Below are 17,908 nucleotides of genomic sequence, written 5' to 3' on the forward strand. Positions count from 1 at the left end.
CGACAACTCAGATTCTTATTACAGACAATTGTTTATTGTTGACCTAAGTCTTTCCTAGCCTCGATTTCACAACAAAGTAAGCAAATAAGCATCATAAGCACCTGTCACATACGTTAAAGTAAAAGTCAATACACATAGTGTAAAGGTGAGCATACAAGTTTAATAGATATCATAGAGTTCTAAATCGATTACGCATAACCAGCACGTACACAGTGTGAAATGAGGCATGTTAGTTATCGACATGAACCTATCGATACCAATGACTGCGGGTTGACTGCCCAAGGCAGTTCGCGATACACACTCACCACTGTGAGCCATGTAACTAATTGTCCTTAACAACCCCTGAGTGAACAGGTGCTGAGTCCAAACTATAGTACTATCGTTGCTAAGGCAGGTAGATAGTATTCCATGTGTAAACATAACAAACAAGCATTCATTAAGTCACGTATAACATGCGGTAAGGTCAGCGTTAAAATTATTGCGGAGTGTGTTCGATGTGATTTAGAATAAGTAACGTATGTAACACCCAAAAGTGCATAAAGCAAAAAGGGATCGAGTATACTCACAGCGATTGGTGGATTGAAGGGAGCGCTAGAGAGTAAGGTTAGCCTGATCAGAACGATAACATAACGATAAGGGACGCGTAAAACGATACAAGTGCTAGTGGGTCGAATAGCAGGTCGATCGGATGGTAGTCCGATCGGACAGCTGATCGTTCGAGTGACAGTCCGCTCGGATGGTCATCCGATCGGATGACCTTTCGAGTGGATTGTTTCTTCCTTTGAGAAGGATGTGTTTGTGTATGATGGCTTGACTTTTGAAGTTTTTGTTGTAGCATTTTGAAAACATAGAAGTATCACTACCTTTCAAGTCGGTCGATCGGACGACTAGCCGATTGGTTGGACACTTTAGTGAGATCAAGTTCACAGCAGGACGGTCACTCGATCGGATGACCATCCGATCGAGTGGCAATCCTTGTGCATGGAACATGTTGAAAATTGTTTAAGTGTTGAAGTCTGATCATTACATGGTTGAGGGGTAGTCCGATCGGATGGTAATCCGATCGGTTAGCCCTTCGTTCAATGTTCATCCTTCAAGGTTTTGAAAACAAAAGTTAAGTGTGGGACCAAGGTGTAGATCGATCGGGTGACAACCCGTTCGGGTGACTGTTCGATCGGACGACATTCTGTCTTGGTCGTTCCGTTCGTCTTACACTTGGTTACTTTGATAGTTTGTCGTTTTATCGAGATGTTTTGACAACGTGTTAAGCAACAGAAACCTCTTCAATACTTGGTACTCCTGATCGGACAGGAACCAGCTAAATCCGATCAGTTAACTGTTCGAGACGGTGTTCCATGTTTAACCCGAAATCAGTAAACCTTGTGGATAGAATCCAAATCTTGGACCAACGCAACCATAAGAATGAGTAGGAAGTCGGTGCAAGCTCCGATTCTATCGGTTTTGAGTGCATTGAGTGTAAAAGAGTTGAAAGAAAGTTGGAAACCTTCTCTCAATCCTTTTCATCGTGAATATGTTTAGATCTTATGGAAGATCTTTGTTTGTTTATGTGGAAATCGGTTAGATCTAAGTTGTTCTCGGTGGATTGAGGCCAAAACATGGAGTTCTCAAGAACACCATGAGACATCATCCTAGAACACCTCAAATCTAGTGTTTTCACGGTTAAAAGTAAAGATTCAAAAGATAGAAAGGTGTAGAATCAAGTGTAGATCAAAGATGTACAAGATTTAGGTTGAGATCTTACCGGAATTGAGAGAATTCGGAGGAAAAAATGAGCAAGAGCGCTGGTCGGACGTCAGAGAGAAAAAGTGGAAAGTTTGATGGTGACATGGGGGTATTTATAGGGTTACCCAAAGTGGAAAGGGGCTGGTCGATCGGTTGGCAGCCCGGCCGACTGGCTGATCGATCGAGCTGTAGCTCGATCGAACTGCTGGTCGATCGGCTGGTCGCCTGATCGATCAGTCACTTGGTTTGAGTGTTCGGTGCGACGAGTTTTGCTGTTTCGATTGCGATTGCGAGAGTTGCGATGCGATAGAGTTTCTCATTCAAATTACTTTTAATCCCAACTATTATATCTAACATTCAATCATCCTATTCCACTTGTGTTTAGCATTTGTGATTCGATTGCGATTGAGTTTCGATTGATTACCACAACATAACATAAATAAAACATGCACAAGTAACACATAAGGCACACACACGTAAAACAATATTCAGAACGCGTAATTCGAGTTGCGAGCGCGATTGCGATAAGCGATAAGAGATTAAATAAATCTCGATTATTACTAAGTACTCCACATAATACAACTAACGTTAAGCATAAAATAGACTAACTACGAGTCAAAGAAGTCAAAACAGGAATTGAGCAAGGAGTGACAGATCGCAATTAGCAAACTTTTCTTCCTTTGACTTCAATCTTGACTTTGACTTTGACTTTCGAAACACGGGGTGTTACACCATAATCCACATGTCAACCCATGCCCTAAACCCCCGCCCCACTATAACCCATGGTCTTAACATCAACAACACTCACAGCTCTGTATCGTTTGATTTGGTTTGCTCATTTAGTCCTATAAAACTCAGTCTAAACCTTTATCGTTGATTTCTTCAAGCTTAATCTAGACCATAACCGCCGCTAGATCTTGTTTTAGCGCCGGTTTCACCTCAAAAGAAGCACTTGTAACCCTTTGATCTTACCAGATATGTGAGATGTAGAAGGAGATAGGCTTGCTGGACCATCATTGGGTCTCCGAAGTAGACAATAACGGCCGGAGATGAGGCCCTCGTGGATCGAAATCAGCACCAGATAATAACACCGGATTACGTAGTCGTTACACCGTCGCAAGAACATCAACTTCAGATGACTGATTTGAAACACATAAGAACAATATTGTAAGTAGTTTCATAATTCATGAAGGGCTGTGTCTATGTGGTAAATTTTGTCGGTGAAGGACCAAGCCAAACAAACAACAAATTTGCGTGTAAAATGTAAAATGTAAATGTAAATGTAAATGGAGGGGGAGGCAAAGTCGGTGGGAAACCAACTTTTACTTTTAAGGGAGTATATAATTTTCAAATTTCTTTTTATAACTTATTATAATGTCTTTTATCGCTTAATGCAATAGCTTTACAACATTATTTTATTGTATAAATCAAAGCATGTGGTGTTACTTTGAGGTGTTCCATGTTAGCCTTGGTGTCTAGAGCTTCCTTCTTCGGGTGGGGTTCATCTTCCAATTGTCCTAAAATATGTCCGCCATAAAAGTTAAAATTAAAAACTCCTGTCTTTGCATGCACACACCCAATTTCCCAACATAACAAAATGTCCAACACAAACTCAAAAATATTCCAAAACTTCTTTCAAGGATGGTTGATACGTCAACAAGATTACCTGCATGAGCTCCAATCAACACTATCAACTTCTAATGCATCTAAAGACAAAGATTATGGAGATTTGATCAATCGCGTCTTGGCCCATTACCATGAGTACTACGAGCACAAATCTCGACTCGCCAATCACGACGTTCTGCTCGTTTTCTCTCCGCCGTGGTTTTCTCAGTTTGAGCGGAGTTTTTTTCTGGATCGCTGGAGTTAAACCGGGACTACCGTTTTCATTAGTTACGAATGCTGTGAAGGATATGAGTGGGGAGCAGGCGGGGAGCATGAGGAGGCTTAAGAAGGGGGCGAGGGCGGAGGAGAAGGAATTGGAGGATGAGTTGGCGAGGATTCAGGAGGGCGTGGCAGCGGTTAAGGTGGAATGGTGGATGCAGAGATGGGAAACTTGAAGGTGGAGATGGAGACGGTGTTGGCCAATGCGGATATGTTGAGGACAAGGACTGCGGAAAGGGTGGTGGAGATATTGACATCGATTCAGAAGGTCAAGTTTTTGGCAGCGTTGACGGAGTTTCAGACTAGGATTTGGATGTGTGGCTGTAGGTAGAAATGTCCATGTTTTTTTGATGGTCAGAGTTGGATAGGTGTATCTTTTGTATTTTTAAGAATTTTACCAATATATTTGTTAGTTTTTGTTTTTAACCCGAGGCTGTTCCCTCTATCCTTCTCACATAGTTCATTTATATGCGTGTTTTTCTTTCTTTTCTCTTATCTCATTAAACTAAAAAAAGGAGCATTTTCTTCATCTTTGTCTTCTACTTAAACTGAAAAACAATCATTGAGGATGTTCTCAGCACATATAGTGGACTAAAAACACAACCCAAATTGAACTATTTGGGCCAGTAACTATTTTGGACGGTGATTTAGGTAGTGAACTACAACATGTTTTTAATTGTATAAAATGAATCACATTTAAACTTTAGGGGGCGTTTGGTACGCGGAATGATTTGGAATTGGAATTGGAATTTGTATAGGAATTAGAATCTGAAGGAATTGGATTTGGAATTTAAACATACCAAATGGAATTGGAAATTATTGGAATTGGAATCTCAATTCCATTTTTGTTTTGTTTGGTTGTCAAATGAATTGGAATCCATCATCCCGACACACACAACCACCAGTTGGGGTCGAAACGGTACGGGTCGAAACGGTTCGTGTCGAATCGGTACTGGTCGGAACCGTACGGGTCGAAACGGGTCGAGTCGAAACGGCACGGTTCGAAACGGCACGGGTCGAAACGGCACGGGTCGAAACGGCATGGGTCAAAACGGCACGCGTCGAAACGGCACGCGTCGAAACGGTACCGGTCGAAACGGTGCGGATCGAAACGGTCGAAGATTCCAGTGAATTTACTTTAATTCCTTCACATATAGGAAGGATTTTGAATTCCTTTAGTTAGAGGAATTTGAAGGAATTCATGCCTAATTCCAATTCCAATTCCATTGTCAACCAAACACATGAAGATTAGAATTGGGATTCCAATTCCATCAAATTCTGTGAACCAAACATCTTAAGAGATGGAATTCAAATTCCAATTCCCTTAAATTCCATTGAATTCCTGCGAACCAAACGTCCCCTTATAGATTCCAGGAGGGCAGGAGACTAGGAATTCAACCCACAATCAAGAACAATAACAATAATCTTAATTCTTACAAGAAGAAAGGGATTAACTATTTTAATCCTATATAAACTTTGTATTGATAATCAAAGTACTGGACAATTTGCAAACTGAAATTCTGGACCTATTTATACATACTGAAGAGTTGCGTCTGAACCATCGCGTCTCTTGACGAAACGACATGTCTCTTCATGATGTAAGATGCTTTGCCGCCAATCATGAAGTGCCGCGACTCCTAGATGTGGCGCCCTAATTCTTGATCGACACATCCCTTCTATACGATGCACCTCTTCACTTGTAGGTTTTTATGTTTACTTCTTGACACATCTAACCCTTATACTATGACACAACTTCTAATTAAAACATAAACATACTTTATACTAATTACACTTCTGACCCGTATCTTTTCTTTCAAACTTAATCAACCAGAGTTAGACAATTAAAATCCAAGAAACGTTACTTCTATTATTAGGAATATTCTGTAACACCTTAAACTAAACTTTCACCACACATCATCCATTAATCATATTCATATCTCACTATTTTGTACTTTAGATTTTTTTTGTTGTTTTTTTAGGTGGGGAGCGATTACAAGGGATGCCAAATAAAGGGACAAGAGGAATTAAAGAATACAAATTCATGATTTATGATGATGGAGAAAACAAGCTCAGCGATGCGGTTATGTTACACATGAGATATTGAAATGCTATAGATCGATGAGTCAGATGTCATACTAAATTTACGCAAAACATCATTTCCATTTTTTAATAGCCACCAAAATTTTATAAAAGGAAGAAACTAGTTTTGAGGGGGAGATAGGAGATTACAAGAAAAAGAAAGGAAACTTACAACATTGGCAAACTGGAAAAGAAGATCGCTTCTAAACAGAACAACTTGGATTACTAAATACACTGTCTAGTGACAAAGACGGAAGACAAAAATACTGATTAAAATAAAGAACTAAAGTACTAAACTACTATACACTTGAAGAATTGTTGTTTGAAGAAACGACTGATGAACCTGTACATCACTAACTGGGATAGTTGTTTTGTATAGAATTATATTTTGTTTAGTATCAATCATTTGTAAATGATCAACTTTTAGTTAAATTGAGCATCTTTCACTTAGTTAGATTGTTAGACGTCATTGTCTAAGTGATAGCAGCTGATGTCATCGTACTTTGTTATCTTGTATAAACAGATAATGACTGTGGTCATGATCTATATCAATTGTTCTAGATATGCAATAGAGAGAGTTTGTGATCAGAGGCGCAACTTTCAAGGGGCCGGGATGGGCGTCCGACCCTCTGAATTTTTCGCTCAGTAGTGTTATGTATGTACATTTTGTATAGAACTTTTTAGGTATATACGTTTTCGACCCCCTGATTTTATAAAAAAAAATTACTTATATAGAATTTTTAGATACGGTGACTTCTGACCCTCCGGTGGAAATTTTCAAGCTTCCCCACTGTTTGTGATGTAATGTTGATAGGGAGCTTTTGGTATGTACTTCGAATTGATTCAATGATATGAGAAACTGTGCTGACTAATTCCAATGCATAATTCTGACATTGAGATTAGTTATTGTTCCATTGCACAAAAACACCCCCTGATCCCAACACCACAAGTTATGAGAAGGTCCACTAGCCGTAACACATAGTAACTAGTGGTAGAGTTGCGATCATCTTAACAACTAGATGCGTTGGCATCAGCAAACACATGAATGACAAGACTAAAAGGCCTGCGAGCAGTCAACACCTATGAGAAACAGTACCTTTTAAGTTACCAGAGAACACGTTTGACCTTAATCAAGTGGCGACCGGTAGGTGTTTAAAGAAAAGGGAAAATTATGGCAGTAGCCGCTTGACCAAGGTGCTTACCAAAATAGCCATTTGACCAGGCTTTATGCACCTTCCCATCCAAATGAACCCTCTTTTTTATGCACCTTCAATCCAGCCACAACCAAGCGGACACGTGTCCCTCTTACCTGAACCGGCTTTATGCCGCCACACATGTCAGCCGAGCCGCTACAAGTACAAGCCGAGCCGCTTCGCCCCCTGCCCCACAAGTACAAGCCGAGCCGCTACAAGTACAAGCCGAGCCGCTTCAGTAGTATTTTTTAAAAAATATCAAAATACATCAAAAAAAAATCAAAATACATCAAAAAAATATCAAAATACTCTTTTCTCCATATTTTTTTATGAAGGCCGTCTAAGAAAAATATCAAAAAAATTTATACACATACTAGCGGCTTAGATCCAGGGTGTAGCGGCTTGGAATGGGCAAAGCGGCTCGGCTTGGCCATGAAGCGGCTCGGCTTGGCAGTACCACAAAGCGGCATAAATCAGATATTGGGCGAAGCGGCTCGGCTTGGGCATGAAGCGGCTCGGCTGACATGTGTAGCGGCATAACGCCGGTTCAGGTAAGAGGGACACGTGTCCGCTTAGTTGTGGCTGGATTGAAGGTGCATAAAATGAGGGTTCACTTGGATGGGAAGGTGCATAAAGTCTGGTCAAATGGCTATTTTCATAAAAAGCTTGGTCAAGCGGCTACTGCCGTAATTTTCACTAAAGAAAATGAAAGACCTGACTGCCAACATAGGCAATCTCTAGATGAATCAAGTCTATCTAGGTACTGAAGGGCACCATCAATGTTGCGGTATAGTACATGATCATCTAAATGTACACAAGAATACCATAACTGATGTTTAAGATCCACGTGACTATATTAAGGTCGTTGTTGACTGAGGCAAGTACCCTGAGGTGACATGACTCAGCGTCATGTCGCCTAGTTTTAATCCATCATCCAAAACCACTACTTTAAGGGTGTGGTTATGACTCAAACCACTATTATCTTATTTTAATTTATTTTTGGAGTAAACTGCTATTTTGGTCCCTGTGGTTTGGGCACTTTTGCCATTTTAGTCTAAATCTCAAACTTTTTACATCTGGGTCCCTGTGGTTTGCATTTTGTTGCCATTTTAGTCCAAAACTCAAAATCCCTGATTTTTGACTGTTGAAAACTGATTATTTTGTCCTTTAGTGCAGGGGCATTTTGGTCATTTTTAAATATAATTTCATTTGTGCAACCAGCAGATCAAATAAATCATCACCATCCCCAACATAATCACATCTCTCTCTCTCTCTCTCTCTTCTCTCTCTCTCTCTTTATAGCACCACCACCACCGCTGCCTCCTCCCTCTCTCTCTCTTCTCTCTCTCTATAGCACCACCACCACCACCGTCGTCCCATCCAACAGTCACACCCACACCTCCTTCCTCGTTTTCCGGTGACAGCGGCTCCGCAAATAAAACCCTGAAGTTGTCGATGATGAAGATGAACACCAGCAGCAGCAAACACCAGCAACCACCGCCCTCATCTGCCACCACTGCCCCCATCTGCCACCACCGCCCCCATCTCTCTACACCACCTCTCAATCCCGCCACCTGCCATCACCCACTCCCACCCCCACAACCACCGTCACCACCACCCACCAGCAACCACTAACACCACCATCCACCTTCCACCACAACCATCGTGAAAACCCCTCAAATCCGAAAACCCACCATGAAAAACCCTCAAATCCACCACTGTAACCACCTAAAATCCCCAAATATTCACTAGAAACAAAAACTCAAAATCCTCAAATATTCACTAGAAACTTCATAAAACATCCAAAATCCCCAAATACTCACATTATCACTTACCAGACGATGTATCCCTATCACCGGAGTTGCCGCCGTCACCACCTTCACCAAACTCAAAGCAAACCCAAACCCGAGCCACACCATAACCACCTCCACTGCCGTCGTCAACCACCCCCTTACATCATCATCATAATCACCGTCCATCATCATCATCAGTCATCATCATAATCAGTCATCGTCAACCACCCCCTATTTACAGATCTGAAAAGAAAGAGAGAGAGAGAGAACTGAGAGAGAGAGAGTGTGTGTGTATGGCGGTGGACGGTGGTAATCTGTGGTGATGACGGTGGTAAACGGTGTAGAGAGAGAGAGAATTGAGAGAGAGAGAGTGTGTGTGTGTGTGGTGTATCTGTGTTGTTTTAGTGAGAGAGAGAGAGATCGAGGGTTATATATATATATATATATATTATAATATATAATTAATTTTGTTTTAATTATTAGAAGAGTAAAATCAGAATGGCCAAAATGCCCCTGCACTAAAGAACAAAATAATCAGGTTTCAACAGTCAAAATAGAGGGTTTTTGGATTTTAGACTAAAATGGCAACAAAATGCAAACCACAGGGACCCAGATGTAAAAAGTTTGAGATTTGGACTAAAATGGCAAAAGTGCCCAAACCACAGGGACCAAAATGGCAGTTTACTCTTATTTTTGTGAAAAGGAAAGAAAATATTGAATAAGGAAAGGAGGCCTATGGTTGCCATGGTTTAATCCATGAGAACCATGGTGGATGAAACAAGTGGGTGGTGTAGCAATCCATTAATGGTCCTACGTGTCGATGGATGACCCAACCATGCCCCTCACACCCTGTAGCCTGAGTAAATATGGCATAGTTTCCAAGAAAGAACTCAGACCATGTATAGTGGCTAACACCCTACCCTTGGGCGTTTTGTGCCATGTGACAGCCCAGTCAGCAACGGGGCATTATGGGTTGTTTTCTAAAATGGGTGTAGTGGAGATGTGAGCGTTATGGGGCATTGTGTTTGTAATAAAAATAAATAAAAAAACATCAAAAGAATCTGATTGGTTTTACAAAAAGGAAAATGAATTTGATTGGATACAAAATGAAGGGCTGGGTGTGGTTTAAATCACGCAAAAACAAAAAGAAATCAGCCAAGCACGCCCAGGGGGTGATGACCCGGCATGTTTTGGCGTGTTTGGTCAAAAAAAACTGGGTAAAAACGACCAGTACACATGATCTCAGATTAGTATTTCACAATATCCCACCTTATTATTTTATATAGTTATCACCTTTATAATGTGCATTCATGATTTCTCATGTTTAATGAATGCTTCCAATTTGGGGGAAAACTTGTGTAATTACTAAGCATTGGAATTTGCATGTGTTAAAACACTTAGATTGGAAAGATGAAAGTTTTGGGTTCAAGTGTCACAGACGACGGTGAATTAAAATTAGCTGTTAAAAAAAAAAAAAGCTGGTTAGACCAAGCATTTAAGATAACAAGAAGTTTCAAGGCAAAAGGGGAGTATATCTTGTACCTAGACTAATAAGTTATGATTATTTTTATTTTCATTGTTGTTAAATAGGTTAATTAAAGGATGATTATTTTTATTTTCATTGTTGTTAAATAGGTTAATTAGAGGATATCAGATGATGTGACTAAATTAAATAAAATATGGATTATAAGTCTCTAAGGAACTAAGGTCACAAAGTTCTATGTGAGCCATGTTGTAAACACGAGGTTGTAGTTGTGATCGTGTGGATTATTTAACATTCACTAGCGAAAGGATTTTATAAGTTACAAGGTTGTTTGTGTGTGATAAAGGATTTAATGAGAATTTAAAGGATTTTGATGTGAATTCTAAACAGTTCTTTAAATCATTAGTGAATACATGTATTGAAGGTCACAAGTTGAAAGGCCCATTGAGTGAATACATGTATTGAAGGTCACAAGTTGAAAGGCCCATTGAGTTGTAGTGTGACCGATTTGTTGAGGTTTTAGTGGGTTGTATCGGTGGTAGTCATCGCATTTTATGCACACCATATCTTATATTATCAAAATGAAATTGCATCGATAAAACGAAAAAGAAATACTACTTTAATCAGTTTTTATATTTGTAGGTTGTTAGGAAATTATCAAAAAGTATTAAACTAATAAATTCACGTTTAACGTTACATAGATCAAATTACTAGTTACATAGATTAAATTACTAATAATTATAAATGTATTAATTATATTAACTTAATTATAATAACCATAAAATCTTTTAAATAGTTCAAAGCTATATATCAATATGAGGGTAGCTCATTTGATAAAGGTTTTTGTCCGTTAGTGAAGAGGTATTGGGTTCAATCCTAGGCAAAGAGTAGATTATGATTTATTTGGTATAATTAAAAAAGTACGTAAGCGCTACCATTACAAAAATGGTTCAAAGCTATATGTCAATATGAGGCTAGCTCATTTGGTAAAGACATTTGTTTCTTAGTAAAGAGGTATTGGGTTCAATCCCAGGCAAAGAGTAGATTAAGATTTATTTGGTATAATTAAAAAAGTACGTAAGCGCTACCATTACAAAAATAGTTCAAAGCTATATGAACAAAATGCATTTACATGGATGGACGCTTCAAATTAATCATATGTAAACGTGGAACTAATAAAACTCACATGGCTCCAACTTGATCAAGTGTTGAATAATCAGAAAATGTGTTGGGCCATGACTTGAAGTGGTGTAAGCCAGAGTCTGTGGACGGCAATTTAAGGAGATTTTTATGGCAATCAGGGGAAGGGGCACCAGGGTTTGCTGGCGGGTACCCCTGCCCGTTCTTAAACACTGTCGTTGGTCCAGTAGGTAGGGGCGGGCGGGTTAAGTAGTTACCGCTTCGTTAGAGAGAGTTGTGTGTATGGAGGGGGGGGGGGGGGGGGGTAAAATGGTGGGTCCATATTTTATGGTATTGGCGTTAGTAAATCAGGTAGTTTAGGGTTATGGATGGATCGAGTAACGTGACACAAGGGGTACCCTCCCCCCTCCCCCCCCCCCCAGGAGTCTGTTTACGAAAGTAGCCCCTTGGCTGGTGTGGGGGGATCAAGGGACGAGAGCGTAGTCACCAGTGTGTGATGTTTATGTATCGATTATGAGAACGAGAGAATAAATCGAAGGAAAGTTTTAGTTAATTGTTTTTTATGAAAATTAGGTTATACACATGATCACTTGTTATCGTATTCCGTGTTTGCTTGTCTTTCTTGCTCAACTGTAATGTAATATAATTTAAGTTTAAACCCAATCAATCAGTTAAGTTTTAAGTCTTAGTTGTTACAACCAAACAAACGTGTAATATTGACCACATGATACTGGTAAATACGATACCTTATTTACCATACCTACATAGGTTAATTGGATTTTTGCATGACTTGATGGACATCAATGGATTTGGATTAGCACACTAAAAGTCAAAATACACAATTTGAGTTGTAGGGTTGCATATACACCAGGCGTATTATACACCAAATGAATGGATCATACACTAACAAGACCGGTGTATAGTGTATAATACATTGTCTGGGGATGATTCTAAGATTTTGCGTTGGTTTGATCTGTTACGTGTAATCTCATTATATAACTAAGTTTTTACATGATCACGCTAACCACTTATATTGTAAATGCTTTATAAAGCTTACAATTAGAATGGTGGATGACGATAAAGCGCTTGGGATAGAACAAGAATGACGCAATTTGAAGTTTTGGTTTATATTTTGTAAAGTCGTTAATGGTTTTATTAGTAATGGTTTATGAAACAAATTTGTAAGTACAAGATATTGACACTTAAAAGATAGAACAAGAATGACGTAACGACTACACGTTTAATAATAAACGGTGGTCAATCGCCAACATCGTTGAAGAAATTAAAGCTCAAAGTTTTTTTATGGGTCAAAAATAGGTCGAAGATTATTAATCTAGATTGGAACAACTGGCGTATGTTTTCTTTGTGAAACTTGGCAATGTAAAATTTGGTGTATGGTTTTCTAGCTTCTTGCTAGATCTCCTCTGTTAATAAAATTTTTGCCTTTAAAAAAAAAACTTGAAAGACGAATATGGTATCTATACAAAAGAAAATTTTGGAATTTAATTGTTTTCCGCATTCAAATAAGTTAATCAATCTTTTATAGATTAGAGATGTCATTAGAGGTGGCAAAATGAGTGGGCTGGATTGGGTTGGTTGTTGGGTTAGAAGGGGTATGAGTTAGAATGGGTATGGGTCAAGATGGACATATTAGATAAAAGGTCAGGATGGGTTTGGATAAAAATGAGTCTGGGTAAAGATAAGTGTCAATTAAAAAAAATGTTATTTTAAAAAAGAAGCATGCGGGCTTCGTGTAGGCCTAGTCCATCAATAATTAATGTTTAACATAATTTTTAAAATAAACCAAACAAATCTATAAATTAAAAATAAACTAGGTTTTATTGTCGTCGCGAGTTGCGGCGAAACGGAGCAAACGATAATGTTAACAAACGATATTTGAAATTGAAGCATATTTTTCGAAAGCTAAACATTATAATTGAGTTTATCATCGTACCGTTAAACACTAAATAAATACTCTAATTTGAATACAAATTCATTTTTAACAATACTTATATCAGAATCTCGAGGGGGGGGGTAAATATAACTGCGTACTTAAGTTGTTTTTAATTAACGAACGAAAGTTATTAAAGAAATATTAAATTAATTGATAAAGGTAATATCATTTAAAAAGGAAAAAAGAATTATGGAAAACAAAAAATAAATGACAAAAGGGAATATTTTTTTTAAAAGAAATATATTAAAAGTAAATATAATAATAATAATAAAATGTTAAAAAGGATATATTACTTTAAAAATAAAACTATTATTCATCGTCAAAACAAAAAATAAATGACAAAAGGGAATATTTTTTTTTAAAAGAAATATATTAAAAGTAAATATAATAATAATAAAATGTTAAAAAGGATATATTACTTTAAAAATAAAACTACTATTCATCGTCATTCAATAACAATATATATATATATATATATATATATATATATATATATATATATAATAAAAAGGATATATTATTTTAAAAATAAAACTACTATTCATCGTCTTTCAATAATAAAATAATATATATAATATATATAATATATATAATATATAATATATATAATATATATATAATTTTTAATTAACGAACGAAAGTTATTAAATAAATATTAAATTAATTGATAAAGGTAATATCATTTAAAAAGGAAAAAAGAATTATGAAAAACAAAAAGTAAATGACAAAAGGGAATATTTTTTTAAAGAAATATATTAAAAGTAAATATAATAATAATAATAAAATGTTAAAAATGATATATTATTTTAAAAATAAAACTACTATTCATCATCATTCAATAACAATAACAATATATATATATATATATATATATATATATATATAATAAAAAAGATATATCATTTTAAAAATATAACTACTATTAATCATATTTCAATAACAATATATATATATATATATATATATATAGGGAGGTTCATTTGAGAAGAAAATTAAATTGAGAAGAAAAAGAACAAAGGGTACAATTTTAAAACATTAAATAGTTTTTCTTACATCTCACTTATTATTATCTTTGACTAATTAATTAGTCATAAAGACTATCATCCTTCACACTAAATTTTTTGCCTACACACGTCAAATTTATCCTACACGTTTTGAAAATCTATCCTACATATATTGAAATTTATCCTACACAACTCGTAATTCATCTTACACACCTCGTAATTTATCCTACACTTTAAATTAATTGTTTTTCTTTTTTGAAAAAAAAAATATATTTTTTGAAAATAAGTTACAAATTTAATTTAGTAGCTATTAAAAAGGAAGGCTAACAATTAATGATCTATTAAGTTTACCAATATACCCTTACACTAATATTAAATACAAAAATTAAATGAAGTAAAATGAAGGATTTTTATTGGTTGAAATTTCTTCTTTTTTATTCTTACAAAAAATTTCTTCTCATTTGAACCCTCCACTATATATATATATAATTGCAAGAAGACAAAGAGATGTTTCATCATTAGCCATCATTTCTCTCTCTCTCTCTCTCTCTCCTGTTTCTTTTTCTAAGCTACCATATGTGTTCTCTCTCTTAAACAAAAATGGTGGCCACGATTAAAGAACAAACATAATCAATGGAGCGTTTGGTTCACTCCATTTTTAGAATCAAAGGTGGTAGAAGAATGTGGAGGATGGCGTTTTCTTTGTTTATACCGCCGTTAGATGGTAATCGGTTGCGGCGGGAGTAACGGTCAGAGTATGGGTGGAGACGACGGTACCTGGTAGGAAGTACGGGCAACGACGGTGGTCGGAAGTATGGGTGGCGACGGTCGTCGGAAGTATGGATCGTGACGACCGTCAGAAGTACGGCGGTGACCAAAGCATGCGACGGTAACTTGTTGGTTTTAACATCTTATGGTGTTAAGGGGATGAAGATTTGGAACGGGCAACTGGTGCTACACCATAACCCATCTTGACCCGGCCTTTTATTTCGGGTGACCCATCCTGAGTTGTGGATGTTCTCCCGCTGCTCTAGTTTTACCTATTTGAACCCACTGCTAGTTTTCTTTTAGCCCATGCTAACCCACTGCCTAGTAAACAGTTATTCTATTATTGTTGTACAAATCTCGACTAGCCTTCGATCGATTAGTTCTCAATTAATCACTAATCGGAGGTTTACTGATTAATGGCTGAATAATTTCTAGGCGGTCAATGACAGTCCTATTATCCTGACCAAATTTCGACCAAACCTTGTAAGTTATCGCCAATTACTTAAAAAAATGGGTTAATGAGTGGTTAAAACATGTCTACTTTAAAAAGCTACATATAAAAATGTGTGTGTAAATATAACTAAAAATTACATATAAAAATCTCAATCCGACTAATCCCTATTAATCCCAATTAATCGCTAGTTGGTACCTCACCGACCGACTAGCGCCTAGCGATTCTTACAACAATGATTCACTCCGTACATTTACAATAAAAACATCTCAGTATATTGTCACACCCCAACCGATGGCGGAATCATCGGGGCATGGCACTGAGCGAAACAGATTGTCCAGAAGTTTCCATAACATTTATCATTACTATTCAATTTAAATAATACGTCCCATACCGTATCTCAAACAGTAAATAAATTATTACAGACAAAAATCCAGGCAAATATTCTGTTCCGACAACTCAGATTTAAGTAAACAACAATTGTTTATCTGCTTCTAGAGACCCTTAATTTGACCACTACAGACAACTATTTGTTGGGCTCTAGAGCTTTATTCTAGCCTCGCTTTCCTAGCAGATAAGCATCTTAAACACCTGTCACATACGTTAAAATAAAGTCAATACATAAAATGTAAAGGTGAGCATACAAGTTTGATAATAGTATAATAGAGTTCGAAATAGTTTATGCATAACAAGCGCGTACACAGAGGAAAACGAAGCATGTTAATTATCGACATGGATCTATCGATACCAATGACTGCGGGTTGACTGCCCAAAGCAGTTCGCAATACATGATTACCACCGTAATCCATGCAAGTAATTATCCTTAACAACCCCCGTGTGAACGGGTGCTGAGACCAAACTATAGTACTATCGTCGTTAAGGCAGGTAGACAGCATTCCACGTGTAAACATAACAACAAGCATTCATTTAGTCACGTAATACATGCGGTAACGGTTAGCGTTTAAAATGTTGCGTAGTGTGTTCGATGTGATTTCGTATAAGTAACGTATGTAACACCCAAAAGTGCTGAAAGCAAAAAGGGATCGAGTATACTCACAGCGATTGATGGATTGAAGGGAGCGCTTGAGAGTAGGGTTAGCCTGAATAGTTCGTTAGCATAACGATAAGCAACGCGTAAATTGGAGGGTCGGACAGCTGGTCGATCGGACGGTTGTCCGATCGGGCGGCTGACCGTTCGGTCGGCAGTCCGTTCGGACAGCTGTCCAGTCGGTCGGTAGGCCGATCAGATGGCTGTTCGAGTGGATTGTTTCTTCCTTAGAGTAGGATATGTTTGTGTATGATGGCTTGACTTTTGAAGTTTTCGTTGTAGCATTTGAAAATATTGAAGTATCTTTACCCTTCAGGTCGGTCGATCGAACGGTCGTTCGATCGGCCGGCAACCTGATCGGTTAGGTACTTTTAGCAAGACAAGTTCTCAGCAGGGTGTCACCAGATCGGATGGCTGTTCGATCGGGTGGCACTCATGTTGAAAATCGACTAAGTCTTGAAGTATAGTATCTCATGATCCGAAGAGTAATCCGATTGGACAGTAGTCCGATCGAACAGCTGTTCGCTCAATACTAGTCTTCAAAATAAATTGATTAAGTGTGGGACCATGTGTTAGCCGATCGGCTGGCTGTCCGTTCGGATAGTAGTCCGATCGGTCAGTATCCTGACCTGATCAGGCTGTTCGTCTAACACTTGGTTGTTCTGATTGTTTGTCGTTATATCGAGGTGTTTTGACAACGAATCGAACCATAGAACCCTCATTCTTACTTGTTTCTCCTGTTCGGACAGGAATCACCAAATCCGGCCGGTGAACTGTTCGGAACGGAGTTTAACGTTTAACCCGAAATCGGTGAACCCCGTCGATAGAATCCGAATCTTGAGTCATGCAACCACCGGAATGATTAGCAAGTCGGTACAAGCTCCGTTTCTATCGGTTTTGAAGGCATTGAGTGTAAAAGAGTTGAAAGAAAGTTGGAAAACCATCTTTCAATCCTTTTCACCATGTAAATGTTTAGATCTATGAAAGATCTTTGTTTCTTTATGTGGAAATCGGCTAGATCCAAGTTATTCTTGGTGGATTGAGGCCAAAATATGGAGTTCTTCAAGAACCCCAGGATGACATCATCCTAGAACACTTGAATCTTGATGATTTCACGGTTAAAAGTTAAGATTTGAAAGATAGAAAGATGTAGGAGTGCGTGTAGATCAAGAAAGTACAAGATTTAGGATGAAATCTTACCGGAATCGAGAGAAATCTGAGAAAAGGATGAGCTAAGCGTGCTGGTCGGACAGAGGTTTCCAAAAGTAGAAAGTTTGACAATGACAGGGGTATTTATAGGATGCCAAAAGAGGTAAAGGCTGGCCGATCGATCGGACATCAGTCCGATCGGCTGGCTGTTCGATCGGC

General features: G+C 37.9%; 1 pseudogene; it reads left to right on the forward strand.

Annotated features, from left to right (window-relative positions):
• The first annotated feature begins 2,534 nt into the window (after positions 1-2,534).
• On the forward strand, positions 2,535-4,196 carry LOC118481177 (annotated as a pseudogene).
• Positions 4,197-17,908: the final 13,712 nt, after the last annotated feature.

The sequence above is a fragment of the Helianthus annuus genome, chromosome 1 (genome assembly GCF_002127325.2).
Source record: "Helianthus annuus cultivar XRQ/B chromosome 1, HanXRQr2.0-SUNRISE, whole genome shotgun sequence".
NCBI lineage: Eukaryota > Viridiplantae > Streptophyta > Magnoliopsida > Asterales > Asteraceae > Helianthus > Helianthus annuus.